Source organism: Vicugna pacos, chromosome 3 (genome assembly GCF_048564905.1).
Source record: "Vicugna pacos chromosome 3, VicPac4, whole genome shotgun sequence".
Taxonomy (NCBI): Eukaryota; Metazoa; Chordata; class Mammalia; order Artiodactyla; family Camelidae; genus Vicugna; species Vicugna pacos.
The window spans coordinates 50417033-50444622 of record NC_132989.1 but is presented as its reverse complement, the minus strand read 5'-3'; the positions used below and the strand labels follow the sequence as shown (position 1 = coordinate 50444622).

At 40.5% G+C, this 27590-nt stretch overlaps 1 long non-coding RNA gene across 1 annotated transcript in view; it reads left to right on the top strand.

Annotated features, from left to right (window-relative positions):
* Positions 1-21441, top strand: part of LOC140695603 (uncharacterized) — a 137243-nt gene extending 115802 nt beyond the window's left edge. Inside the window, exons 4-5 of the long non-coding RNA XR_012071275.1 lie at positions 19364-19459; positions 20778-21441. This is a non-coding gene — a long non-coding RNA (uncharacterized lncRNA). The remainder of the gene's footprint in view (positions 1-19363; positions 19460-20777) is intronic.
* Positions 21442-27590: the final 6149 nt, after the last annotated feature.

The following is a 27590-nucleotide window of genomic DNA, read 5'->3' as shown; positions in this document are numbered from 1 at the left end:
AAATCTTTCTATAATTTGTAATCCTTTAAGTCTTGATGCAACCCAAACTCTAAACTCAAAATTGGCAGATTTAATTTTCATTTTTGATCAGATCAGTAACTGAAATTTATGCTCTTACTACATGAACATTGAGTGCTTAATGTATGCTGGACATTGTGCTAGCTTCAGGGAAGGCAGTGAGTAAAACAGACATATTCCTCCCTTCCTGAAGTCATCATTACCAATAATTACAGACGTGCGATCCTTCCCATTCCGCTGCAGATAATTGATTGCATAATCTAATAGTATATTCGGAATCTTGTTTATGCATTCCAGGTATTTACAGACTGTGAAGAGTCACTGAAATGTGGATTCTCTGCTCGAGAATGGGTGCAGGTTTGGAAATATGTGAAGGGATATTTTTTAACCAAAAATATACATATGTAATATTATAAGATGTAAGGTATTGTTAGAATAGGGTGTTTTTTTTTAAAAATATGCTTTATAGTTTTATTAGTGTTTATATCCTTCTATGATCATGCCTTTGACATGGGTTTTACGTGGTCGTTGGGCAGACTAGAATGGAAGACAGAATTCTACTATGTTAGCCAAACCTCTACTGAGAACGTATTTTTTTCTTAAAAGTGTATGTGTGTGGGAAGATTGTACCAGGCCCGGGAAGTAACTTCAGAGTTGATCTGGAGGCAAGGGACGGCTGAGATTATTTTCTTGGGCTGAGTGAGTGAGGCAAATAAGGAAATAGATGGACTGCTTCTAGTGTTCCCTTCTTAAGGGAACCAATCATTGTGTTCTTTGGTATTTATTAATTTAACTTCACTAAATGTAATTCCCAAGGACAGAACAGTCCAGTGGTTTTCCTTATCGTATGCGCATCAAGTTGACAAATGAGGCAGAACAAGCATTGGAGTTAGACCAGCACTACTTCGGCCCTGGAGGGAACTTCGGAAGATAATCTGGGTCTAGTTTAGGACTTCTAGGAATGTGGATGGAAGATCTTCCAAGTTTACTAATGCGTTGGGCTTGCAGAGTTTTGACAACTTCACATCAGCCTTTGGGATTCTAAATGGGTGATATGATGCTGCATATAACCCAGAAAGCCTGAAACTGTAGTTGACTCTCTTTATTAAAGCCCATATAAGAAGGAAGCACTATTGGAACTCCCTGCCATCCTCTCCATCTTCAGATAGTGAGGGGAAGGAGACAAGATGTAGTTCTTCTGAAGCTGTCCACAGGGATGTGAGGTCTGATTATAGCTACCTGGCCATGCTCACAAATGATTATTGATAATCATATTGAGAGTTCACTGGGGCTGCTCACTGTTCCAGAGCTTTTCAAACTTTGTTCATTTAATTCTCATAAACACACATGACCGACACTATAATTGTCTTCATTTATAAATGAGAAAACTACAGCGAGGAGAGTTAAAGTAACCTGCCCAAGGTCATAGCCAGGAAGTGACAGGACAAGAATTTGAACTCAGGCTCTCTGGCTGCAGAGTGCGTGCTTTGGACAATTTTTTTTTTTTTCCTCTCCATAATGGTAGTAGGCTGGTGGCAGCCAGTGCTTTGCTCACAGTAGGTGCTCAGTGAACGTTTGTTGACTAACTGACAGTTGGGCTAATGGGGAGTTCTTGATTCACCAAAAGGTGGGCTAATCCTAAAATGTGTAGGCAGATAGTGCAGAGGTAGAAGGCTCACCCTGCTCTTTTCCCTCCCTAGTATCCTGCTGGAGATGGAAACTGTGGGTCTTGGGAAATATTACTGATCTTAGAACTAAAAAGTCTTTTTGGGGTCTCATTTCTGTTAAAAATAATTTGAAAGCTTAGAATCCTCTCCACATTAAAATACACAAAATTTCTTATTTAATCTGTCTGAGATTGTTTAGATCTGTAGGATCTTCCAGGAATAACAGCGGTAGCTTTTGAGGAGTGACTCCGAACCTTGACTGTTGATACCTTTCACTTTCTAGTGAGTTGTATGAGTGCTTAATTCAGGGAAAACTGTATTCACATTTTACTGAGAAAACTTTTGTTTTTCTCCTTCAGGGGAAAGCTCTGTGCCAGCATTACAGTTGGCCACGGTCACTAGCTGGCTGCCTGGTAACGGCACCGTTTGTGCATTCCATGGCCCAGCTCCAGAAAGGCGGAGTGCTCCGCTGGGGAGCGGATGTGTGAGCTCCAGGTTCCTGACATGAACATTACTGATGATGCCCCTGCTCAAAGTCCTCATTATTACCCATGACAAATGCTGGGGGAACAAAGGGACCGTTGTCAGAACAGAGGGCTATCTGTTATTGTTAATTGAATATTTTTGATTATGGTATGAAATTGGTCAGAGTACTGGAGCATGCTGTTTAGGGCATGAGTTCATTTAGGCAGCTTCTCTTAATACGGGAACTATGCTGCACATGCTCACATGCTCACAAGCCTCCTTTATCTGGGTGGTGGACAACAGCTGCAAGCTGTAGCCATCTATGTCAAGGGTTCAGTCTTTTGGATGGGGGTTGTGGGAGTGAAGAGTACAGGAAAAATGGCATGAATGTTGATATCTTTTTCACATTTACGATTCTCTGGAAAAGGATACAATTCAAATTAACAGGAAAGCCTTCCATGAGACTGTAGAAATATAAATGTGACTTATTGCTGGTATCAGTGTTTTTTAATTCTCAGCCAAAGACTAGAAGTAGTAGACACGTTTGGGGAGTGGGCTGTTGCATTATCTCTGTGAAACCACACCACATCTTTGGGCATAATGAGGGGCCGTAGGATGAGCGGAAACAATGCTGGATGGAGGGAGAAAGACCCAGATTCAGCTCCAGTTCTGCCATTAACAAGTAGTGATCATCAACCGACAGTTACCTCCCTGAGCCTCACTCAGCCAGGAAGAAGAGACTGTAAGGTTGAGTTGTAAGGTCCTTGTGAGTTCTGAAATATAATTATTTTATGAAAAGACAAGATTTCAAGTTTTCATTGTTGTCATGAGTTGTTCCAGGGCACTTGAATCTGACAGTTGAACTCCCTGAAATTTGTATTCCGTGTTGCATTAGTGAGGGCATCGGACCTCCAAGTGCATCACAGCATCTTGGACACACATTAGGATTGTTCCACTGAGAATTGAAGCCAGTGCTTGGAAATTACTCTTAAATTTCTCTGAATTTTACTTTTAGGATCAAGAGCAGGACAGTTAATTTATGCTGTGTTTTTCTTTTGCAGTGTGACAGATATTCAGATAATAATTCAGGTAACAATAAGACCTATGCCTCTGAGTTTTCTCGCCTAAATTCAGTCTAATTATTTCCTTACATAACTTTTATAATAATAATTGTTATTATTTTCTTTTATCTGTGAAGTTCTGGGAAGCACTTGGGCCAGTTGATTGTAAGACGACCTAACAGAAACGCCCTTGTTTAACTGAATTATTTACTTATCATTTAAGCCACTTCATTTCCATGATCTTAAATTTGCCAAATATCAGCTTCCTATAGCATGACCTATAGACATTCTAGGAAGCCTACAGTCAAAGCACAGAGTGGAACATTAAGCAAAGAATATAAAAGAAAAAGTAAAATAAATCAACTTTTATTGTACTTACGCTTTAAAAAAGCCAGGGGTAGGGGGCATGCTATGTTTTGATGCTAACATGTACAGCCTGAGGGGGAAAAGCATGGAGGTATTAATGATAATGATATAAATTATCTGAATATCACATTAGATTTTGGTGTTTTGGTTCAAAATCAAAATTACAACCTTATCACAAAATTTTAATATAGTCATTTGAAAACATTCAGTTGAAAAGCTATATAATGATAAAATGTTTTTGTTTCTTCCCACAACTACCTGGTGGTGATTTTGTGGATCCTTTCTCTTAAGGTTAGGATTTCTGTCACATTCTGGTCTCCTCTAGAGGTCTATTCATGAAGTCTTGAATAGCTTGATGCAAAGGAAGCCATTTTTTGATAGACATTTTCAGACCTGTTATCCAACTGCAGAAATAATAGCACAGGACAGGTCATTAAAAAAACTGTTGGACTCTAATGAGAGAAATGTTACAAAATCTTTTTAATTTGTTTTGAAATTATTTTTCTTGGTTATTTAGTTTTAAATTAATATAGTAACCTATGATACTTAGGTTTGGATTAAACAAAAAGGTAAAACACTAAATGAGAAATATGCAATAGTAGCTATGAAGTAAAGCCATGTTAATGTAAATAATAGGGCCAGAAGAGAGTCCAGTGTTAGTAAATGGTAATTAACAAAGCTATAGGGCTATTTAAAATTATTACTAGAATTTTACTGTTTCTGCTTAAATTTAGTTCATCAAATGTATAGTAATCACGTACTGCTGTTAGGGCCAAATATTTCTATGTCACAATCTTGAAACCGCAGCAACCTCTCCTGTTAAGTCTCCTCTCTGTTTCTTTCATTTTCTTGGATGATGTTTTTAAAAATGTGCCCATATAACACTTATTCTAAAGGTGGTTAATAGGTATAATTTAAAAAAAAATGGTCAGGTAAGCTTAGGTAGTAGAAGTTGTGAGGAATTAACGATGATTCTTCCCAGCAGGGTGTGCTGGAAACATTAAGTTACTGTCCTTTGTGATTCTCTGAGAAGGGAATATGATTTGTATTATTTCCTAAACTTACTTGACTACTTTTTGGAAGTGGGGTATCTTGTGAAACCAGAGTTCATAAATGACACTTGGTGAAACTCTTGCTCTTATACTTTGAAATATTTCTTTAATGACAATATGGTTCCCTATTGTTGAATATCCACTCATGGATTTGGATCCAACTATTCAACTTCCTCTCTTAGAGAACTCAGGAAATTTTATCAGATAGGAGTCAACTCTGTTTCATTGACCCTTTTTCTAATATACTAGCTGGAGCCTAACTTTCAAGGGACCATCTTAATCTGCCACCAGACTATACGGCACAAGTCTGAGAAAGAAGATCTTGGGAAAATATGTGGCAATTCTATATCCATTATCTTCCCACCATAGTCCATACTTAGGAGTGAGCCGAACAAGGAAGATTACACAACTGGGGGAGGCCTAGGGAGACCCCTTTTCCCTTCTCCAAATGATCACTTGCTGGAGATTCCTGAAATTCTGCTTTTGGAGTTTTATTTCTTTAGAGTGAAACAATGAATCTGGCTCTTGCAAATGGCCCTGGAAATTTCACCATGTGCTCTGTTTTAATAAATCACTGTGAAATTCTTTCTTAGATCCTTTTTATACAGACAGTTGAGACAGAGTGTCTGGGATGAGGTGAGGGAAGGTCACCAAGCAGTTGAGGGTAGGAATGGAAGATGTAGGAAACTGGTGTCTTAGAAATTGAAGTTAGGTGGGGGAAACTTGAGAGATGGAGGAGCATCTAGGACTTCCTGTGCTTCATGGTTTTGTCTCTGTTAACTTTACTGCTGGTTTTTTTGTTTGTTTGTTTGTTTTTTAGAATTGTTATGAGCCGAGCATCCATGTGTGTATGCGAGGTTGGATACTGAACCTATCGATTTAGATAAGTCCTGTGCCCTTTAATGGCTTATAACAAAGCCAAACAACCAACCAGATGGACTTACCAGTAAGAATCTTGTAAAAGGTGGTGAAATAGCAAATCTGTGAATTAATTAATTAGAATATCTATAGCTTACAGTGTTAGTGGATTTTTTAGGTTGAATCCTGCATCAGTTACTATCTTGGGAAGAATTGTGGACTCATTTTTTATTTGAAAATAAAAGAAAAACTTCCAGAAGAGTCATCTTCTATACATTGAAAGAAAAAAAAATTTCTGGGGAATGTTAACTATAGGGACTATGCAGAGAAAGGGAGATATTTAACTGAAGATGTGGAGTTGAAGTTGGAAAATAAGGACAAGGATTTGCCAAAATACTCTTGTCAGGACTGATAAAGAAAAGGAAATATGTAGACCTTGACTTACCGTTGGTTTTCTGTCTGATTTTCTGCGCAGAAATAGAAAGTCTTGAACTCTTCAGATGGCGGTTTGAGTTCAATTACTGACTGCTTGAAGCTAAAGGTCTGCTCATTCACCCTATATCCTTGCAGATATAGGCCACCTACAGAGGGTGAAATCAAAAAAGCAAGTGAGGAGACTAGGGAAAGAGTAAGATACAGAGAAAGTCTGAAAAAGTGTCATTTTGTATCTGAAGGAACCTCTAGTCAAGGTGTCTCATTTTATAGATGAAGAAACTGAGACTCCAAAAGACTCTATAATTTAAAGTCATCCACTAATGGTTAATGTCAAGACTGGCAACAAGGTTGGAATATATCCTGTCTTCTCATTACCTGTTCAGTATTTAGCTCTGTGTTACCATGGGCCTAGAGTACCTTCTTTACCTGGAGGACACATTTTGAAATAAATTTTTCAGTCTAAGAATGACACCTACAATATTATGTTAGAGGAAAAATTAAATAGTATTTGCTTGGACAGAACAATTAAGACATCTTGAAGCATAATGAAGATGGCCAGCAGTTTCTACAACCAACATAGTTCCTCACATTCTTTGTGCATATGCAAAGCACATGTAAAATATGAACCCACAGGGTGATACGAGGAAGCTGACTTGAATTAAAATAAGAATGAATGACTGGTTTTGAAAGATAATTTCTTCCCTGTGGTCCTTAGGATCTATGTTAGTGGTTATTATCTGCTTGGACAGAATTTTGTTTACATTATTTGGGGGTCAGGGAGGAGGATATAGGTCTAGGAGAAGTTGCAGAAACATCAAAACCCTAGTGTCTTCTTTATGGTATCTTGATGTTGTGAGGTAACCTGAATCTCATGTAGATACTCAAGCGACAACGTGAATAGCAATGATTAGATTTTAAATCTCTTCCTTGTTCTTGCTATGTCTTGTTCTCATCTCTCATTTCCTCCTCGAGAGCCACTTTCGTGCACCATACTAACAAAGAAAATGCCAAAATACAACTTGGATTTTTGCTGCTCTACTGAGTAAGTATTCTTTGCCAGTGTGGTATGCTACTAAGGGACTGTGAAGGGAAAATTTGGCCCCTTTAAATATAGCTCATTTTTGTTTTTCTTTTAGTTATACTTGTTTCCAATGTACACTGTCAGGAAGTCATAAATTTTTCTTTTTAAACAGAATGAGTGACTTTTGGACTTTAAAAATTATTTATTTTGTAAAGAAGATTTAGATGTAATAGTAAATTCTTTGAAATTTTTCATTTAAAAAGAGTCTGTTTTAGAACTAGCTTCTAGGAAAACGTTCATTTTAGAAATGGCTAGAGTTTTTTCTTTTAGTTGGCCCCAGTAAAATGGTATTTACCAAAATCAGAGAGTGACTTCTTTCTTTGAGCTAGGTAGTTACAAAACAACTGTACCAAGATATTATTTATACACTATAATATTCACCCATTTAAAGTGCACGATCATTGATTTTTAGTTTATAAAGTTGTGCAACTATCACCATGATCTCATTTTGGAACATTTTCATTGCCTCAAAAATAACCTCCATACCCATTTAGCAGACACTTGCCATCTGCTGCCCCATCCTAATCCCAGGCAATCTGAACCTACTTTCAGTCTCTAAAGATTTTTCCTGGGACACTTAATATAAGTGGAATTATACGCTATGTAGTCTTTTGTTTGGAGTCTTTCACTTAACATGAATAAACCTTGAAAATTTCATGCTAAGTTATGTATCAGTACTTCACTCCTTTTTATTGCTGAATAATATTCCATTGTATGGATATACCACATTTTATTTATTCGTTCATTAGTTTGGACATTTGAGTTTTCAATTTTTTGGCTATTATGAATAATGTTACAAATATTCATGTGCAAATTTTTGCATAAATGTATGTTTTGGGGGTATATAGATGTGGAATAAGCAATGTGCCAGATTTCAGGGCTATAGGATACCTAAAGATATATCAGAAGGTTGTTTTGCTGTCTTAATTCTCTGCTCCAAACAATAGTACACAGCATTTATATTACTGTACTGGTTTCTGGCTTCTCCCCGCTTATGAGATTTCCTTTTCTCTTATGTCTGAGTAGATATGAATACCTTCCTTCGACCCTACTCATTTTGAGAATGGATAGAAGGTTATGTCCAAAAGATGTCTGTGACAAATAGAAAAGTCACTGTTTCATTTTCTAAACAGTTACAGGGTAAAAATGATTGGGAGTAAAGACATCCAATTATAACCCCATTACCTCATTTGAAGTGACCTCATGGTTGGTCTCTACCTGTCATTATGTGGCAGCAGTAAATAGCAAGCTGGCACAGTATTTGGACAGAGATTTCTCACAATAACTGTGCAAGCATTATGTGCTCCATCTGTTGCATTAATGTAAAATATATCTGAGAAGTGCATGCAGACCTTGATGTGATTTATTCAAGAATAATAGTTACCAGTCACAATTTGTTACTTCCAGCTCTTGCTGGAGAGAGATAAAAGGGAAAAAAAATTATCAGGTATACAGTAAATGACAAGGGTCTTTAGGCCTATGAAGAGGCACTTGACTAAAGGGCTTCTTCAGTAATGACTTTTAAATATTAACAGGCACAGGCCAGCCAGTGATACATACTTTCAAACTATTAGCACTTTTCTTGACGGTGAGAAAAGACTTAAGGGAACTAACTGACTGGGGCTATTTCTCCAAGTTCCCCAATATACATTAAAGGCATATTAAACTGAAAGTAAGATGTGTGCGGCTAGCAAGTAATGTGATTTTTAACAGGAAATCAGGGCTGTATTGCTTCTCATGTCTTGTGTTTTCCCCTCCTTTCACTCTTATCTTTTCCCTGCCTCGTCTTTGTTGTCCTCAGTGTTCTCTCAGCATCTCGTGTGACTGTTACAAGAAATGTCATGCCCCAGATACTACGGATACCTACAGAAATAAGAACTATCATATGAAGTCTCCCAGATCTCTAATAAAAATATAAATCTGTGGAATAATGCATAAAATAAAATAAAATAAACAAAACAAAACAGTAAAGCAACTGAGATGCTACAGCCAGGGGAAGTAGTGACCTAAGAAGGCAAAGTCTTAATAACAAAGCAACTTATATGGCAGGTGTATTTCAAAGATAATTAAAAGGAAATAATCTTCTTTAAATACTCTGTTTTTAAGATTCAGAACAAAAAATTGCCCATTTGAAAAGCAAATATGCAGAGACAGTGTTTTTGTACAATAGTGTTTTCCCACCTTTTTTGGCTGTGGTCCAAAGAGGTAATGAATACAGACCTCTACATGTTTTTATGCAATTGAACCAAAAGTTTTTTGAAACATTGTGATGTACCGTGATATTTTCTATTCAATTAGATTCCATTCTGTTGTTTTTTAAATACTGATCACAACTTACTACATTGATTGCATGACTCAGTAGTTGGATGAAACCTGCAGCTTGATAATTACTGCTATGAAAGATAATTGAGACCTCCTTCAAGGTTACGACCATCACAGGGCCAGAGAACAAGGAACCAGACCAGGGTGGGATGTGCGAGAGCCGAGCACTGTCCAGTACAAGTAAAGGAGAAAGTATAGATGAGACCAGCCCTAAAGTCATTCTTCTAGCATCACCTAGAAGAACTGAAAATGAGTATTAGCACTCTGTATAATCTGTATGAATATAATAATACATTCAAATTCATATTCCATGCATGTAAAAATGATTAAGTTTAACTAAGTATTTTAGTGCCTGCAGTGTTCATGGCACAGCATGGGTTCAGCCATTCTCAATACATTTCTCTGCTGTCCTCACAATTCGTATGTTTTTTTGTGGTAAACAGTTGGACTGGGTAGACCCTGGCTATTACACTCAGTGTGGTGATGTCTAGCGTGCAGAGACCAGACACACAGCATTACTGACTGAGTACTACTTTATTAGAAGACTAACTTCTGTCAGGGAGTGCTACACAGAGCGTTGTGGCTAAGAGTTTGGGCTAGGATTCAGATAGCACTTGTTCACATTTTATCTCTGTCGCTTAATAGCTGGGTGACTGATGACCTGTTAACTTCTCCAAGCCTTAGTTTCTCACTTATAATCGGACAATAACAGTGAATGTTTTGCAAATATTAGTTACAGATAATGAATATAAAGAGCTATCCAAGTCCTATACACATAGGAAGTATTCGACAATACATACTAACTTTCTCTGAGCAGGGTGGTCCAGGCCTCTGAAAAAGATGTGGCTCATGCGGGCAGTGATTTTTGTGGACAGTGGAGAGGGGGATATTGATTTTGGGATTTTCCCACAGTTGGTTTGGATATGCCTCTATCCTATCTTGAGTTTCATTGTGTGGGATCACTGACTGTGAGCCTCAGGTCATGATCTAAGCTAAAACGTACAAGAAGATTGAAAAGGACTCTTAGGAAAAGGATGTAAATCTGAATTTAAAATTCAAATCTAGGAAAGGGTAAAGGACTTCAGAAGAATTCCTACACAGCCAAGTTAATGCTGAAGAAGGGTTAGCAGCTGATTAACCCTGGGAGAGCTTCCATCTGGATCCAGCAGCTGTCAGGGTGGGAGTGGGGAGGGGGTGGCGGTTAAGTGCACCTTCTGGAACAAGGTGCATACTTAGGCAAATGGTATCTTCTATTTGAGGAAGAGTAGAGTCATGTAAAGACAAAAATCACAGGCCTTTATTTTAGAACCTGGCCTAGATATAAAATTTCTGTTGGAATTTCAATAAGGAACATGTTCTTTTAATCCATATTTGAAATAATTTGGGCTAGAAATTGAGGGCCTATGAAGAATATTCAAGAAGTATGGCTGGAAAAAGGGAATGTTTTGTATTAAATATTTTTGTTAGCAACAAAATAATACATTTTCAAGAAAGGAATTAACAATTAGATAGAAAATAGATAACTTACAGCTGGAAAGGGTGTGATAAGACAGAAAGCCCAGGTATCTGGTGGCCTGAATTCTGATTTTGCCTTTGAGACAGCTTTTCAATCTCCCAGTCTTTCTCCACTACTAAATGAGGATTTACTGACACTTCATGGGAATAATGGTCAATTGGGGCAATTTAATTGTTCATTCATTCATTTATTCATTAAACATACATAACATAGAGTCATCTTTGAGCCTATAATCCCTTAGAAGAGATGAAATGGCCAGCTAGAGATAAAACACAAAGTTGAGGATGATAAGTGTCACAAGATAGGTAAGTGGAAGTTCAAAAAAGGAAGATGCTTTGTGGATCTAGCACCAGCTGGGTGGGGTTGCTTTCTGGAAGAGAGGGCTAGCATTTGAATAAGCATTTGAAGGACTGGTAGAGTCTGGACAATGTGTGCTGTGGAATCAGTAGGTAGAGAATGTTTCAGGGAAAGGAACTAACACAAGCAAAGACATGGGGTCAGAAAAATGTTCAAGACGTGGGGTGTGCCAAGCAAGTAGAACGTGACCATGTTTGGGTAGAGTACAGGGTGCTTTGACACAAGGAGTGGAGAGAAAGCCAGAAGGAAAGGTTTTGAGACAGAGTATAAGGCCTTAGAGTGCTCTGGAGGCAGGAAAGACCAAAAGCTCTGGAAAGATAGGTGAAATGGTAAAGGATGAATACAAAGAAACCTTTCAGTTTTTCCTCCTTGTGTGTTTTTTCTTTTGGCTAATGGGACTTAGGTTATCTGGGTTCAAATTCTATCTTCACTGTTTACAAGCTAGAGGAACTTGGGCAAATGATTCGACGTTGCTAAGCACCTGCTTGCAAAATTGTAGGTGGGCGAATAACCTATTTATGGGATTGTTGTAGAAATTACATGAAATGATAAGTAAAAACACTTGAGTGACCAGTACTCACCAAAAGATAATTCTGCTTTTACTGCATTAATTTTAGGCCATTTATTAGTAGCTGTTTCCCAGCTGTACAACTTTTCTAAGTAGGGCCTTCTCTGATATTTCAGAATAAGGGAAGCCACCTAGTGGCTGTCATTACCGTTTTAAACTCTTGGAAGCAGTAGCTGTCTCTAGGCCCCAGGGATTTGGAAGCATTTGGTTAATATTTAAGTTTGGAGTAATCTGAGCACTAAATCCTAAACATTCCCTTTCTTTCTGTTGAAACAGTCTCTTGAAAGTGAACTTCATAGATCTGTTAATTAAAATAGTCCAGACTTCTGCGGTGATACCCTATAATAAAAGCCCCAGTCAGTGACTACTGTAGAGGTTTGTTTTGTTTACCTTCATTCCCATCCTGGTATCAGGGGCTTAAAGTTGTGAGGCTACTGTTGTGCAAAGTGACGTTAAATAGGAACAGCCTCTTCTGTAAGTGCTTAAAGACGCGAGCTATCTCCTGATAGTTTTGAACTTCCACTTAGCTATATATCTCCTGATAGATATCCTGGGTTATGTTTTAATACTCTTAAAATGCAAGGGTTAGTATGGGAAAGAGAATCTTGAGTGATGAGAAATGGACCATGGTGTGATGCTCACTTTACACCTCTTTTGTGCCCTTCCAAGAAGGTTGAAATGGTCACCAGATCCCTCCTTCCCATTTGACATGGCTGTCTAGCTTAATTTAACATAATCGTTTATGCTAAAAACGGAAATTAAATTACTGAGATTCCAGGATATTCACTACTGCTAATTATTTAAGGATTATTCATTTGGGGAAAAGTCCAACTGCAAATAAAACATCCATAAGTTCTTTTGTCAAAAATCACAAGGAGGTAAATAATCTTTCTTATAGAAATCATGCACAATTACTTTATTTTAAAATCATATTGTTTATTTACTTACTTTATATATATAGCTTTTAATATATTAAAATATTTTATGTATTTATAGTATTAATATATTACATGTAATTTTAAAAATATATGTACATGTAACATTAGAGAGCTTTTTGTAGAGAGTGCTTTATATGCAGGGCTTAAGTAACTTCAATGGCAATTACCTCATTTAATATTCACAACAGTCCAGTGAAATAGATAACTGTTTCTACTTTATAAATGAGGAAACTAAGTTTTAGTTAAGTAACTTGCCCAAGGAAAATGAATGTTCTTTCCGTTACTCATTTGTCCAAGATGAACATACTGTGAGAAAAAGATGGAGTCACTATCCAAGAAAACTGTTGGCGTTGACTCTGAATGTCATCAGTGACCCAAAATGAAGGGGTGCGTTTTTGTTTCTCGAAGCAGTGAAAGCGTGGGGTTCGGCATCCAGGCTCTGGGGTTAGCTAGGCTGGATTCCGACCTTGGCTTCATTGCCTACTACGTGTGCTCTTGTCAAGTTGTGTGGACTTTCAAGCCAGTTTTCTGATCTGCAAAGTGGGAGTAATAGCAGTACCTCTTGTCTGGAGGATAAGTAAACAAATTCACACAGCACAAAGCTTGGTGGAGGCTATATACAGCTAAGGTGTCATTACCACCTTGATTGTCACTACCATTATTTCAGGTGAAAGTGGAGGCCCTACCTGAGGCCTGGGTGGAGCGAATGCTAGCGTAGAAGTACAGGCAGCCATCCTTCAGAACGCAGTAGCGCTGGACCCACGTGTCTGTGCTCCTGTCCAGCTGGTGCAGAAGGCCCAGGCACTCTGGATTCTTGATAGCCAGGGGCGGGAGGCTGCTGTTGTGCAGAGTGACGTCTTCCCAGACATGGTTCTGCGGACGTGGCACAATGGGATCCTCTGAGTGGTCATCCTGTGCCGACGGTCATCGACTCCCAGAGCCAGTGGCCTCAGCACCAAGGCTGACTTCAGAGGAGCCGCTGCCCTAAGTGACTATTGCTATGGCAATCTGAATGCTTGAGCAGTGAGCCAGACAATCTGCATTTATCCACTGGCCATAGAAAGCGTCTCCCTTTTCATGTCCAGAGACATCCCTTCTCTTTGGCTTCTGTTCTTTTGTGAGGAAATCAAAAGAGTACCAGTGATGTATAGAAAGGAAATGGAAATGGACACCTCAGCACAGACTGTCTTTAAAGGCCCTGTCTGCAAGTGCTGGCCCCAGTGTGCTGTCTTACTCACTGATGGGATTGTCCTTCTGGCCCTGTTCCTGGTAGGTTTGCTGTGACTAGTAGCAGCCCCTGGTTCATTCTTTACTTTATCTAGCACTCCCATTTGTGCAAAGGAACAAGTTAAATGCCCCAGGCCTGATCAGGCCTTGGGCTCTTATGGTCACGGATGTGGAAGGCCCATGACAAATCAAGATCCTCTACCCTGGAGGGCAGCCCTCAGTCTTGAGAGAGAGGCAGGCTTTTTCTGGGAACTTGACCTGAGGCAGGGGGCATTGTGCTTCATCCCTTTATCAGAAGACCCTGCTGGGCACTAGCCAGTTTTCCTTCTTTATTTGGTTTCATTTTTGCTGTTCAGTTTTAACAGGCAGTGCAAAAGATTTCAGAATGCAGAACTGGCTGAATTCTTCGCTGTGAAGTGGGAGCCTGCTGGGAGTTGGGGTATTCCTTTTTCACTCTGCTGCAGACACTCTGAGTGCATTAGCAGAATAGATCCCTCTTAAAAATATCAAGGTTCATTACGATGATGTGTTGGAGAGATGGATGAGTGTATTGAGCATTGTGTTCCGGGTAAAATGAAGCACAAATCCTGCTGTTTGTCATATGATGATGCCACTGGTTATTCTGAAAGTACAGTCACAGGGCATGGGGTCGTATGTTTAAGCTCAAATAATCCAAATTTTCCTGAATGTACAAGAGCCAAAATATGTAGAGAGGATAATTGGTAGTAAATACCTTTTTCTTGTGTGCCGTTCTGTGAGGAAATGAGCATGTTTAAAGGAAATCTATACATTTATTACAAGTCATATCCACAGGATAAAACTGAAACAATTGACTATCAAAGCAATGTCTCCCCGCCTTGGCTAGGTCATCACTCAGTAAGAGGGGCATCATATACCTTGGGGACTGAAGTGGTGACTCACCTGTTGATGTTATGAAGTTATACATCAGTTTGTAGGTCAAATCTAGATTAAAACTTATATGGCTTCAAGGCTGGGAGTCATGAATAGGCAGAAACGGTGGAAGTTAGCCCACTATGTCTCCAGAACAAGGGTATGAACATAAAGCCCTGCATAAGACACTCATTTTCTAATAAGCTGTTTGTCCTGCAGCACTATCCCAAGACATAACCCTGAGCCCTTGTTCTTAGGGAGTGGAAAGAAAACACTAGCCGTGGTTTAACCGCCTGGGGAACTACTGGACTGTTCTCTGAGAAACAGAAATTCCACCCCAGTCTGAACCACCCACTGAGCTCACTGAGAGGAACGTCATACGAAACCCTGAAAACAGAAAGAACGGCAGGGATGCAAGCACCTCCGTGAAATCTGAGTGGGAAATCCTGTTGACTTAAACTCCTCTCTCCCACCTTTTAGGGCAGATCTGAAAGTCCCAGGGTTGACTGCATGATGTCTAGCTTGACCCTTGCCCTCTCTGAGGAGAAAGCAGAATGCAGGCAGAGATAGGTACCGAGGACAGCTTACCTGGTGGATGGGGTGGGCTGCTTTGTCCATGGCCTCCAGCCACCTGAAAGATAGTAAGATGAGAGGCGCTTTCCTTCAGAGGGGCTTATTTTTTTCTCTGAAACCCATCGTTCACACAGAAGAGTCCTGAGGCTCAGACATATTTCATGGCTCTAAGTTCATAAGAGCAACACATTCTTACAAAATTGGTGTTACAAAGTAGCAAAATCCCACACCCACCAGGCATACTTAAAATAAGTTATTCTCTTCCTTCTCCTTTTCTATAGTTTAATTAGTGCCTAAGAGAAAATTTATTCACTATTTTACCAAGGTATGTGAATGTATTAACACCAGCAGGGCTGATAACCACTGGCGTATTAACTAGAAGGCATTGGCTACTAACATATGGAAGGACTGGGGACTAGCCGCTGTCCTGAGCCACCTCTCCGAGTGTTCCCTGCATGTAGTGGCCACCTTTAGGGCACCATTAGTGCCCCTACTTGAGGACTGAACTTTCTTAGTCTTGTCTCTTTGGCCAGGTAGCAACCTATCTACCTCATCCCATCTTGCCAGTCTTTTCCATACTGCTTGATTTTCTCCCCAAAGCTAGATTTATTCCCTCTGCCCTCCTCTGTTCCTTACATTCTTTTGTATGTGTATCTGATGCTGTACCACACCCTTCATACACTCCTCCCCAGATTTGGACACCTCCTCTCCCCGCCATCAATCCCTTTGCCACTTTGTCTTCTCCTGTAGCACTTCTCAATTTCTATTTTGCATTAAAAATACTGGAGTAGATGTCCAACCTTCTTGGTTCAGAGCAAGGATTGGTTCTTAATCATACTGATAATCTTTAGAAACTTTAAAACAATGTCTTGGGCGTATTAGCTGTATGATAAAAATTTCGTCTGTGAATTGGAATACAATTAAGTTGCTATCATTCTACTTCCCTGTTTATCTTTTAAAGAAATATGCACTTGAATACATAATGTTCCATAAATAGGGACAGAATATCTTTTGCCTAAGAGGTTTCAGACCTAGGGCTCTCTTTAAAACTGGAGCTGAGTCCAAATTCTTTTAAAGAGATATGATATTCTTCTAAACCCTGTTGATCCATTAGCATGTTGTCATTATCTTCCTCTCCCCATTCCATCCATCCTTCACCCTCAACAGTTCTGAGCTGACTTACTAGGTTGACCCATGATCTCCATTCCCTCAGGATAACACACTGAATAATGATCCGAAGTTGCTGAATGCTTCAAGTTTGTAGGTTACCCCCTTAGAATGCCTTCACACTTCTACCCTGCAACAAAGTTATATGCTCACAAAATGTAACTGGATTAATTCTCCAGGAAGCTACATTATTATTATTATTTGCTGACTTCACTGTGGTATATTAAATTATAACCCTACTACATTGTTTTTATGCCTCAGACTATCCATCCAACTAGCTTAAAATTTATAAAGCTGGCAACTTTTTTGGGATACTAGATGTGAACCTTAGTGGAAGTAACCTTTCTTTTTTGGGGGGAAATGGAGAGATCTAAGATAAATGAGTTAGGAGATGATGCTTCTGTTCTTTGAAATTGTGTTAGGAAAGAATCTGGCAGAATAATGAAGAACTAAACTTCTCATATGTAAGAAAAAGATAGTTTATTGACTCATGCTGTGCATTTGCTGTTCCCTTCTCTACTTGCAGTCCCAAGAATCTGTAAGATTGCTGTTGAAGAAGCAGTCCCTCACCAATGTGAAGCCAATAGATAAAAGAATAATCAATTACCTTTTCATTTCTTGGTTTGAGGTTGCACAGAGGCAAAAAGTTCTACTTCCAGACTGAGGCACACAGTTAAACACAAATGGTTTTCCCAAGCTGCTATCAATGCCAACTTCTGCACCTTCTAATTTTATTACCTCTAGAGGTGGGCATTTTCCTTCATCCTGTAATTGATAAATAAGAGATTCATCATGGCCACTGCAACTGAGCAGATAAGGGAGAAAATGAGAGTGAAAAGGAGAACTAAAGTTATTTTTTTAATTGATCTGAAATGAAAATAAAACCAAAATGAGTGTTTGTAGATTACATTCTCCATGATACATTATATCAAACTCCAAATTTCCAGCCATGATATTTTTCCACATACCTTTCCCAACAGAAAAAAGAACATCAAAAGAAATTGATATTACAAAATATTTGTGGTTGGTAGTGACATGAGATCTCTAGTTAGTGTCTGTAATTAATAGGTATTTCCATACTTGTGTGTCAGGCCCTCTTCTTTACATCTATTAGTTGATTTCTCATCACAAATGCTCATGAAGTAAGTTACTTTTATTATTATTATTATTATTTTTTACAAATCAGGAAACTAGCATAGACAGAATAAAGAACACTTTTCTTTAAATGATAATATTTTAAAACATGAATGTGCTACTAAAATCACTTTATAGATAAGTATTTTGCTATTTGTATTTATTTTGCAATTATGTATCAAAATATCCTGTCCATTATTCACATCTTTTCTAAAAACGGCTATGTTGAGGTGTAATTTACATACCATAAAGTCACTCATTGTAACATATACAATTTAGTGACTTTTAGTACTTTGTTTACAGAGTTGTGAAACCATCGCCACAATCTAGTTTTAGAACGTCTCCATCAACCTCCAAATTTTCTTTGAGTCTGTTTGTAGTCACTTCCCACCCTTGCCCCTCCAGTTTTGGCAATCACAAATCTGTTTTTTTCCCCTATAAAGTTGGCATTTATGAACATTTCATTTAAGTGGAATCACGCGGTATATGATCTTCTTTCACTTAGTGTAACGTTTTTAGTTCTCACCCATGTTGTAACACTTACTAGTACTTCATTCCTTTTTATTGCTGAGCTGTATTCTGTTATATGGATATGCTTCATTGAGTTTATCCATTCACAAGTTGATGGAGAATTTTCTTACCAGTTTTGGGCCATTTTGAATAATGCTGCTCTGAAAATCTGTGTACAGATCTTTGTGTGGACATACATTTTCATTCTCTTCGGTAGGTTACTAAGAGTGAAACTGCTGGGCCATGTGGTAAGTTTAACTTTGTAAGAAACAGCCAAACTCTTTTCCAAAGTGACTGCACCACTTTACACTCCCACCAGCAGTGCATGAGTGTTCCCGATTTTCCACACCCACACCAGTACTCTGCATTGCTTGTCTTTTGACAATGGGCATCCTACAGGGTGTGTATTGGTTTCTCCCAGTGGTTTTAATTTGCATATTTCTAATGATTAATGATGTGGAACACCAACTAGCCCAGAGCGGTTCTTAACCCATCCTTTGAGATGCTAATGAAAACTTCGGACACTCCCTCACCACCAAAATACATACATGTGTATGCATTTGGAAAAAATTTCTTGCAACTCATAAGTGGACGGATATATATTCTTCCGCTAAAAGTAGTATCTCATAGTTGTATGACACTGTGTACAAATGTATGAAACATTTTCATAGACCCTGTTTTTATTATCCCCTTTTCTTCACAACTACTCTGTAAAGTAGGAAGCTAATGTTATTCCCATTTTCTAGAGGAAGAAACTGAGTTTCGATGAGATGCCCCAAGGTTACATAGACAGAAACAGAGCTTAAGCACTGGTTTTCTGGCTCTGTCTTCCACGCTACTTCTCTCACATGTCTGGCGTCTTGAGCCACTACAATTTGGAAGATGGCTGGCTCTTAAAGTCAGCAGTTGAAAACTGTCGTATTTACATTTTAGGAGACAGACTATTTCCTGAAGCCATCAGCTTTCCTGGAAAAGAGACAGAGATATAAAATGTTGTCTGTTTTGGTAAATGTAAGCAAGGTAGCGCGTCTTATAATAATTGGACATGGCCAATAATATGACATTAGAAAACAGAAGAATGTATTTACATTTGCTTTAATAAAGATAAAGTCTTTGCATGTCTGTAAAGAGTGGCAAGTTTTTGTATTTTTTCCCAGGAACATCCTAAAGTGTAAAAAGAAATGCAGAAACATAAATGAAGCTTGGAGATTTTATTCTATTATTAAGTGACAGATGCTAAGAGCAAACAGCAGGTGGGTCTGCTTTCCTTTGGGCCCATTATGCAGGTAAGATAATAGTGTATGTTAGTCTATCAGTGTCAGCACTATTAGGTTACTGTGGAGCTGCCAGTGTTCTCCCACATCCTTTGCCATAGGACAACACACAGGAGTACACTAACATGACGTATGATGCACAGCCAAGAAAAGGACCTCAAGTCATTTACGAGTCTCTTTCCCTATGCTCAAGTTGCATTTGTGTGAGGAGAATGTATGATTCGTGAATAAACTAGATTAAAAATGAAGTCTGCTATCTCTTACACGTTCTCCATCATGGCCCAGATTCCATTTCTGCCAACCTCAGCTGCTGCCTCATTGCCCATGATTATGAGCCCACTGTGGCCCTGGGAGCAGCTGCAATAAAACCACAGACACAGAGCCCGTGCAGCAGGTATGGTGGTCTTGTGGCTGTGCTTTCTCATGTTTTCTGTTCGTTTCACCAGTCCAAGAACCTTTTAAGCTCCACTCTCTGGAGATACGAGGGTTGGAAAATGTTCTCCATTCAGCCTAATCCTCATGCTCCTTGGACTGTGGTTCCATATTCCCCAATCAAATGTTTTCTGGAGATGAAGGAAAACTGAAACCTCTTTTTTATCTTACTGCCATGCTCTGTGGTTTTCAGCTCTTCCCTTAAGCAAAACTCAGCCCTTCAATTTGACAATAATTCTTAAACAGATTCTTTCTGATTCCTTCCCCTCTGACTCTGCCAGAAGTCTCACTTAAGTCGTACTGGAAACAAAGAAGACTTCTTTAAGACTCTGGCTTCCCGGAAACTTCATATTCTCCTTTCCAAATCATGGGAAGGCTCTAGCTCCATTTTTCTATTCCTGAGCCAAATCATGAAGCAGAGATCCAGCTGCTTCATGTGTGCAGGATTGATTAAAACAGCAGGGATGCTGAAGGGGTTTACCAAGGAGTTGTCTGGTGAGGTCCAGAAGCCATCAGCTGAGAAGAAAGGCACTTGGGCTGTTTATGCCAGACGGCCTTGGATAATGTTGACATGTCTGACATGGTGATGTCTGTCGTGGAAATAAGATTTCTACCGCAATAATCCCAAAGGTCAGACTGCTCAGAAAAGGGAAATAGTAAAAAATAATGACAAAAACCCAACCCGGAGTGAATGTACTTCTAAATTCAATTATTTTCTATAAAGAAAAATACAGACAAGGACATTTGTGTCTGTCTGCAACTTGAGCTCTTGGGTAAAATAAAATTACCTACAAATGTTTTAGTGTTTTTTGTTTTGGTCAAAATTTTAGTTTGAACATGACAAATTTTTTGTTTTTGTTGCTAGGCCTCTTTGTCTAAGAGAAGAGAAAAGGCTGGAATATTGTACCAACATGGTTCATTTTATCTGAAGGCACAGCCATAAAAATCCACAGACTGAGGAGGAGGAAAAAGGCATCTTTAGCCATGAAAAAGAGCTAATTCTCAGTGGGAAAAGCAGAGTCAAGATAAATTTAGAGGGAAAGAAAGCATGTCCTAAAGCAACATACCACATGAAAGGGTGCATGAAATACAGATCTTGAGAGCTGTATTTAAAGCTAAGCAGGTTGTAGCAAAATTGAAGAATGAGTATCTCTCAGAGCCTTGTTAATGATGCTGAGAGCCCTTTATCTCTAAGCAGCAGTTTGGAGGCATGCCCTCCCCACTGGGGACTGAAAACCATCACTCCTGGATGGCTGTGAGATGATGGCCTCCGTCCGTGTGCTCACCGATAGGATCAGGAGCGCTGCAAGCCGGGAAAGGTGAGAGGGAAATATACGAGAGCGCTTTCGCTGCAGTGTATCTGCTACCTTTGTCCTGTGATTAAAGAGAAGCCTTGACTCTGTTTAATCTGAGGACTACAAGCCCCTCACCACACAACTCAAGATTATTACATACGTACATGTATGCATGTATGCGTTTGTTTACTTGTTAACGTTTCCCTCTTTCCCTCCTGGCAGGGGGGAGGGTGCATGAAGACCAGACCAGGAAGTAAAGCAAGCATGTAGGTCAGAGCCCTTTTGTAAGCAGTACTGGGTTCCTTGTCAAAGCTTCATGAATTTAATGTTTCTCTTTTTGTTTTTATCAAGAAATTGAGATGATGGTAATTTCATTGCCCCCTCAAATCTGCAGCAACTTTCTAGGCTGAATAGAGGTATGTTTAGTATTCTTTCCCTGGTTTTACAAAGCAGCCTAGCTTATTTGTGACATCAGCAGAGGTAACTGTCTGTAAACTTGGAATTTTGTGCTTTTCTCTTCAGTTTGTCTGGAGTTGTGAACCATTTTTTAGGAGTGATAAATACATGCTGGCTACACCATGTTGTTTCCTGGCACTGGGGAGTCTCTGGGCTCCAGGAAACATGGGCAGCTTTGAGGGCTGAGGGTGTTTATCTACACACAGACCAACACATTATGCTGCACCCAGACAGACAGGCTTCCTGCTGGAAAGCTAGCCAAGGGCAGGGATGCTAATGATGTTGGGGTCCTGGCTTCCTGGGCTCAACACATTTGAGTATGCTTCTGGCCTCCATCGCATGTCTCATTGGTCAACATTGGCCTTCCTCCAAAATCCCTTAGAGAATGACCACTACCGGTTGATAGTTTCATTACAACAGAAAGGCTGTGAAGTAGTAGATCTGGGTCATAGTCAGGACCCTGGTCAGAACTGTCAGAAAGTTACCAAGGTAACTGTAAAATCATGACATTCCATATCTTAGGCTCTGCAATTGAATATTTGTCTTACAGGATTTCTCTCTGAACTCAGTGTATTGTTGTTGTGCAGATGGATTCTAGAGCCAGAAGAGCTGGGTTTGTGGCCTCACTGCACCACGTTACTAGGCCACTTGTGTGACCTGCGGGAAGTTTCTTAACTCTATCTAGTTTCCTTATCTGCAAAATAGGGTTGTTATAAGGATTATGTTAATATACGTGTAGTGTTCAGAAGACTATCTGGCACTTCGTAAGTGATCTGTACATGTCAGCTTTCATTATTATGGAGAATTTGATGAAAGTGAGGAAGGAGAAACTAGAAATTAGTTAGCTAAGAAACTTCAAAATGAGTGACAGAGTAATTTTTTTAAGTAAGTTTTTATATATGTCTTTTTTTTTTCCCTTTAAGCATTAGAGGCTGCATGGACAGGGGGGTACTTGCTCAGAATCTCAGTGTCCTCGTTTATAAAGTGGGGGTAACAGCACTGTCCTCTGTGAGGTGCATAACAGCTTGTGGTGAAGGGTCCTTCTCTCCCACATCTGGGGTCCACTGAGGTGCAGATGGAGCATCACTTACATACCCCTAGGACTGAGGGGAGCTGTGCAAAAAAAGCTCCTGCTCCAGAACCATTGATGGTCTTACTGGGAGGAAGGCTGGGCCGGGCCTTGGGGCTGGGGTTGGGGTGGAGGGAGAGGGCAGAGAGGGAGGGAACTTGCACAATTTTACTGTCGTGTCTTGGAAGAGAGTATGATGATCTGAGTGGGTGGTTCCTGTGTCTGGATTCTTGTCATTTGGTGACAGAGCTCACTTAAGGCTCTCTGTCCCTTACTCAGGGATTTGGAGGATTCAGGACTTGCCTCTGGTTATACTTGGATGGGAACCTCCCACAGCCCACAGGTAGAGGCTGACGGCTCCAAGGCCAGGCACTTACTCCTGGCTCTGCCTCCCTCTGTGATTGCATCCAGAGAGGCTGCTTTTAGGGTCTGTGTCCAGCCCTGCCCCTCCGGCATTAATAGCATATGTTTTAAAGGATTTCTCTCTCTTTCCCACCCTCTCTCCCTTTCTTCCTTCCTCCCACCAGTGCTTACTAAGTGTATGCACCTTCTGCCAGTCATCGTGCTAGGCACTAAGGACCTACATGGGCTTTGGCCTCTCTCAATCTCGACAGTTCCTTAGCCCCTTTTCTGGCCATGTTCTTAGATTCTGGAATTTTTCCAAACCCAGCATGTCCACTATGACTCGTGATCCTTTGCCTGGCCCACTTTTTGCCCCTCATTATGCAAGGAGCAACCCAGTTCTCCTGAGAGGCAGTGTTCTGGTTCTGGTTCTCAGTGGATTCAGATGTTTATCTGTACATGGATGGGCTTACTCAGCAGATGCTACTGACTAGAGGAAAAGTGGCTTTGTTTCTCTAATCTCTTTGCAGATCTCCCACTTTTTTTGCTTTTGAAAAATTGGGGTGTGTTATGAACTCAATGTTTTGTCCCCCCAGAATTCATATACTGAAATCCTAACCCTCAGTGTGATGGTATTTGGAGGTGGGGACCTTGGGAGGTGATTAGGTCTTAAGGATGGAGCCCCCATGAATGGGATTAGTGCTCTTATAAAAGAGACTCCAGAGAGCTCCCTCCACATTCTGCCACGTTAGGGCACATGGAAAAGACAGCCATCCGAGAACCAGAAAGTAGATCTGCACCAGACACCGAATCTGTTGGAGCCTTGATCTTGGATCGCGCAGTCTCCAGTACTGTGAGCAATAAATGTTTGTTTTTAAGTCACCAGGTCTGTGGTACTTTTATTAAGCAACCTGAATGGACTAAGGCAGTGTGATAACCTGGAGGAAGAATTCTCCCTTTCCTTTGAAGTATCTTGTCCTACCCCTCTAGTTCATTCCTGCAGACATCACTGTGGCCCAAGGCCTTGGCATCTCTGTGCCACTACAGCAGCCTCCTGGCTGAGCTTCTCCAATGCCTGTACAATCTTGACAGTGTAATCCAAGCCGCCTGATGTTGCTCCAAAGATCTGCTTCCATTGCACTGCCCATGGTGACAGTTGACAGTTTATTGACTCTCAGCTCTTATCCTTCATTGCCTGATTTCTGAAGATGGATCTCAGACCTTTAAATAATTTTCCTTTGCCAGCTAGCATGAAGTTAAACTTTGCCAGTACAGAGCACTGGAGAGGCACTGCAGGAAGAAGGGCTGTTTTTTCTGGTTGCTGTGGATACTTCCAAGGAAGCTAGAGAGGACTGTATTTTTCTCCACTTCTCAGCCCTCGAGGTTTGTGCCAGTGCTAAGGGCTTGCAGGATATAGCTTCCCCAGAGGCCCTCAGTTCATTATATGGGCAACAGTGGCATAGTGGGAGCCCCAGACAATGGATCCTGTGCTCTGGCCCAAGTTTCTGCTCTGTAAACCCTTTATTCAGCCCTGTAGGGCTGGTCATATAGGGAACTGGACCCCCTGGCCTGAGGTACCCAAAAGTACACTAGCTTCTTACAGAAGGAGGCCTCTTCAAACCTCAGTTCCAGCAGCATGCACGGTGGGACCCCAGCACCCAACTCCCTTTGTCTGCTCAAGCGTCAGCCTCAGTTCACCAATACTATGGACATTTGCTTCTGCGGCTGTCCCACTGCAGACAGCGTGCAATAGTATTCTGACTGTGTGATTTTTATCTCCTGAATGGACCCAGATTGATAAGCTCATGAACACATCAAAATATCCAGTCAGGGCTCTCCTGCTGATTCCCAATGCCCTCTGTAAACTGGCCCCACCATTTATATCAATTTCATTAATGGTCCTCAGTGACCCGGGAGCATACCGCTCATTCCTTCTCTGCCTACACTCAAGTTTCCCTGACCATTCATGCCCTCCAGTCTCTTTTCCTCTCATTCATATTCTAGCCGTCCTTCAAGATCCAGCTCGAATTCTTCCTCTTAGTGTCATTTTTGCTTCATGTAGTCATCACCATTCTTTCTCTTCCTACCAAGCATGCCTGTGCCATATAACTGAGTGCTGAATTATACAGTGCCTCTTGTGGTTCTCTTGTTTTTCTTTTTTGTGCTCATATGTATTGAAATTGAGTTCTTAACCACACACAAGCACGGTGCTGTGCACCTTTAAGTCAATTAATCATCTCATCTTGGAGATTCTCCCTCAGATACTCTATATTTGGGTCTCTATGCTCCCCTAGAAGCCACAACATAATTAAAAAATCTCTTCTTTCTCCAAGGAACCAAATGAGATTAGCAAATCAGGACTGTGATTTATTGTTCTTAAGTAAGATGTCGTAAGGTCAGAATACCACCCCCTGCCCCTTTCCGAAGATAATGACAGGTTTATAAATGGGGAGAGAAAGTGTAATGTGCCAAATTCCAGTGAGAATTCTCTGTGCATCTGAAAATTATAGTGGCCCACTGGCTTAGTATATCTAGTCAGTGACAGAGAGAAATCTTCCTATTAACCTGCCTCTAGTGAGGTAGCCCATCCTGTGACCCACTGTGAAACCTCAGGGAGGTGATAAAGAGGGTCAGAACACCTGCTGCTCTTTGTAGTAGTTACTTTGTTATGTCCGTATATTTGACTGGGAGTTTCTAGAAAAACTCTGTTTAGCCTCAAGAAATCTTCTGAATGGCTTAAACCTTTGAAAAAGGGAAGACAAGTTTCACAAGCATACTGCTGAAAATAGTGTAGGTGACTTCTGAATGCTGTTTGTCCTTGTCTGGAGTGAAAATTAAATGGCCACAGACTGGCCCTGATTCTTCGCATCCAGAAAGATTTGCCATGATTCTCTTCGTTGAGTTGGGCAAGGTTGTAAAACCGCCTCACTATGCGGGTTACGTTATCTGCATTCTACAAAGGAGGAAGTGGGGGCAAGTGGCGTTAAATCATTTGACCAAGGAAATGCAGCTAATAGGCGGTAAAACCAGGATGTGAACCGAGGCTTACCTGCGCGCAACACGGACTGTCTCCATGAAGTGGGATTTGTTTATGAAGGCCAGATTCCCCGCACGCTCACATTCACCTTGGGGGGTCAGTCTGCTCTTACCGCCGTCTTACAGTTCAGGACTAAGGCTTGGAAAAGCTCGCTGACTTGCTCAGTTCCCCTCAGGCAGAAGGTTGGCAGCACTGGGGCCTGGGCTGGTCTGTAAGAACCAACGCTGGTGCTTTTCATCTCTCGTTAGATGAGCTATTTCGTGTGGGCATTATGGACCAACGTAGACACCAGCTCCATCTGAGCAGACGTTGTGTGTTTTTCCACAGATAGTTGCTAAGACGGTGCTGAGTGCAGAGGAAGTGCTCGGTTAAACACACAGTGATGGACGATTGTGAAGGAGCCTGTGCTCCTGGTACCAGCACGGAAGTCTCTTCTGGAATAAGTTTCTGGTGTTCTGCTGTGTTTCCTTACAGCTGTGACATAACATCTCCAGAGACAAGTCTCCCTAGTTCAGTTTTCAGAAAGATTTCTCTCTCCCTGGAATCCTCTGAAAGGCACTTGTCTGGCAGCTGTGGCCTTCTTTTAATCCTTGAGGCCCCACCACAATGTGAGACTGGCTCTGGAGGATGTGTTGTCCAGGACACATGATGGTGACAGCGGCCAGACCCAAAGGGAAGCTTGACTTGAGACTGGGTGACAACAGTACTGGGTGCTCTGACTCCGGTGCCCTGGCCCTGCGCTGCTACCTGAACATCCCTCACCCATTAGCTGTCACCCAGGAGCAGAGGATGCCTGTAGGCTACTTATCTCCATTCAGGGAACGACCATGCAGAGGGCTTCTGCACTGTTTGCTTTTAATTCACAAATCTCATTGACTACTAGCCCTTCCCCCATGACGTGAGCAAAGAAAAATAACATAATACAAGAAGTATTCTAATCGCTGACTAGAACAAAGCTTTGGGATGAAGCAGGTTTAATTTGTTTCTCTGTTCCACATTTGCACGAAAGCAGAAGAATTGCCTGGGTATTAATTTTCCCTTCATTGGAAAAACACTTAGAATCTCAATGCTAAATGGTATTTTCTTATAAAATGTTTTCGCTCTATGAGCTGTACTTCTATTCATATAGATTTTTAAAAAAACAGGGAACACACCCAACTTTGTAGCTTAGAGATACTACTCTTTGGGATCAGAGACTGTGATTTATTGGAAATATTACTGACTATAATAGTAATAAGAATTGGCTACCTTTAATTTTCTGCCTGTTTTGTTCCAGGGGTTGTGCTAGATGCTTCATATATGTTGGTTTACTCAATTCCAGCAATATCCCTTTAAAATCCGTGTGGATCCTTTTCTGCCGATTTGAATTGTGCCAGTTGGCAATAGTATTATGTAAACATCAGGCACAAAATCAGGAATCAGGTGAATACTCTCAAATTAAATAAAAAAACAAGAATTTCAAAGCGTATGGGCCAAGAG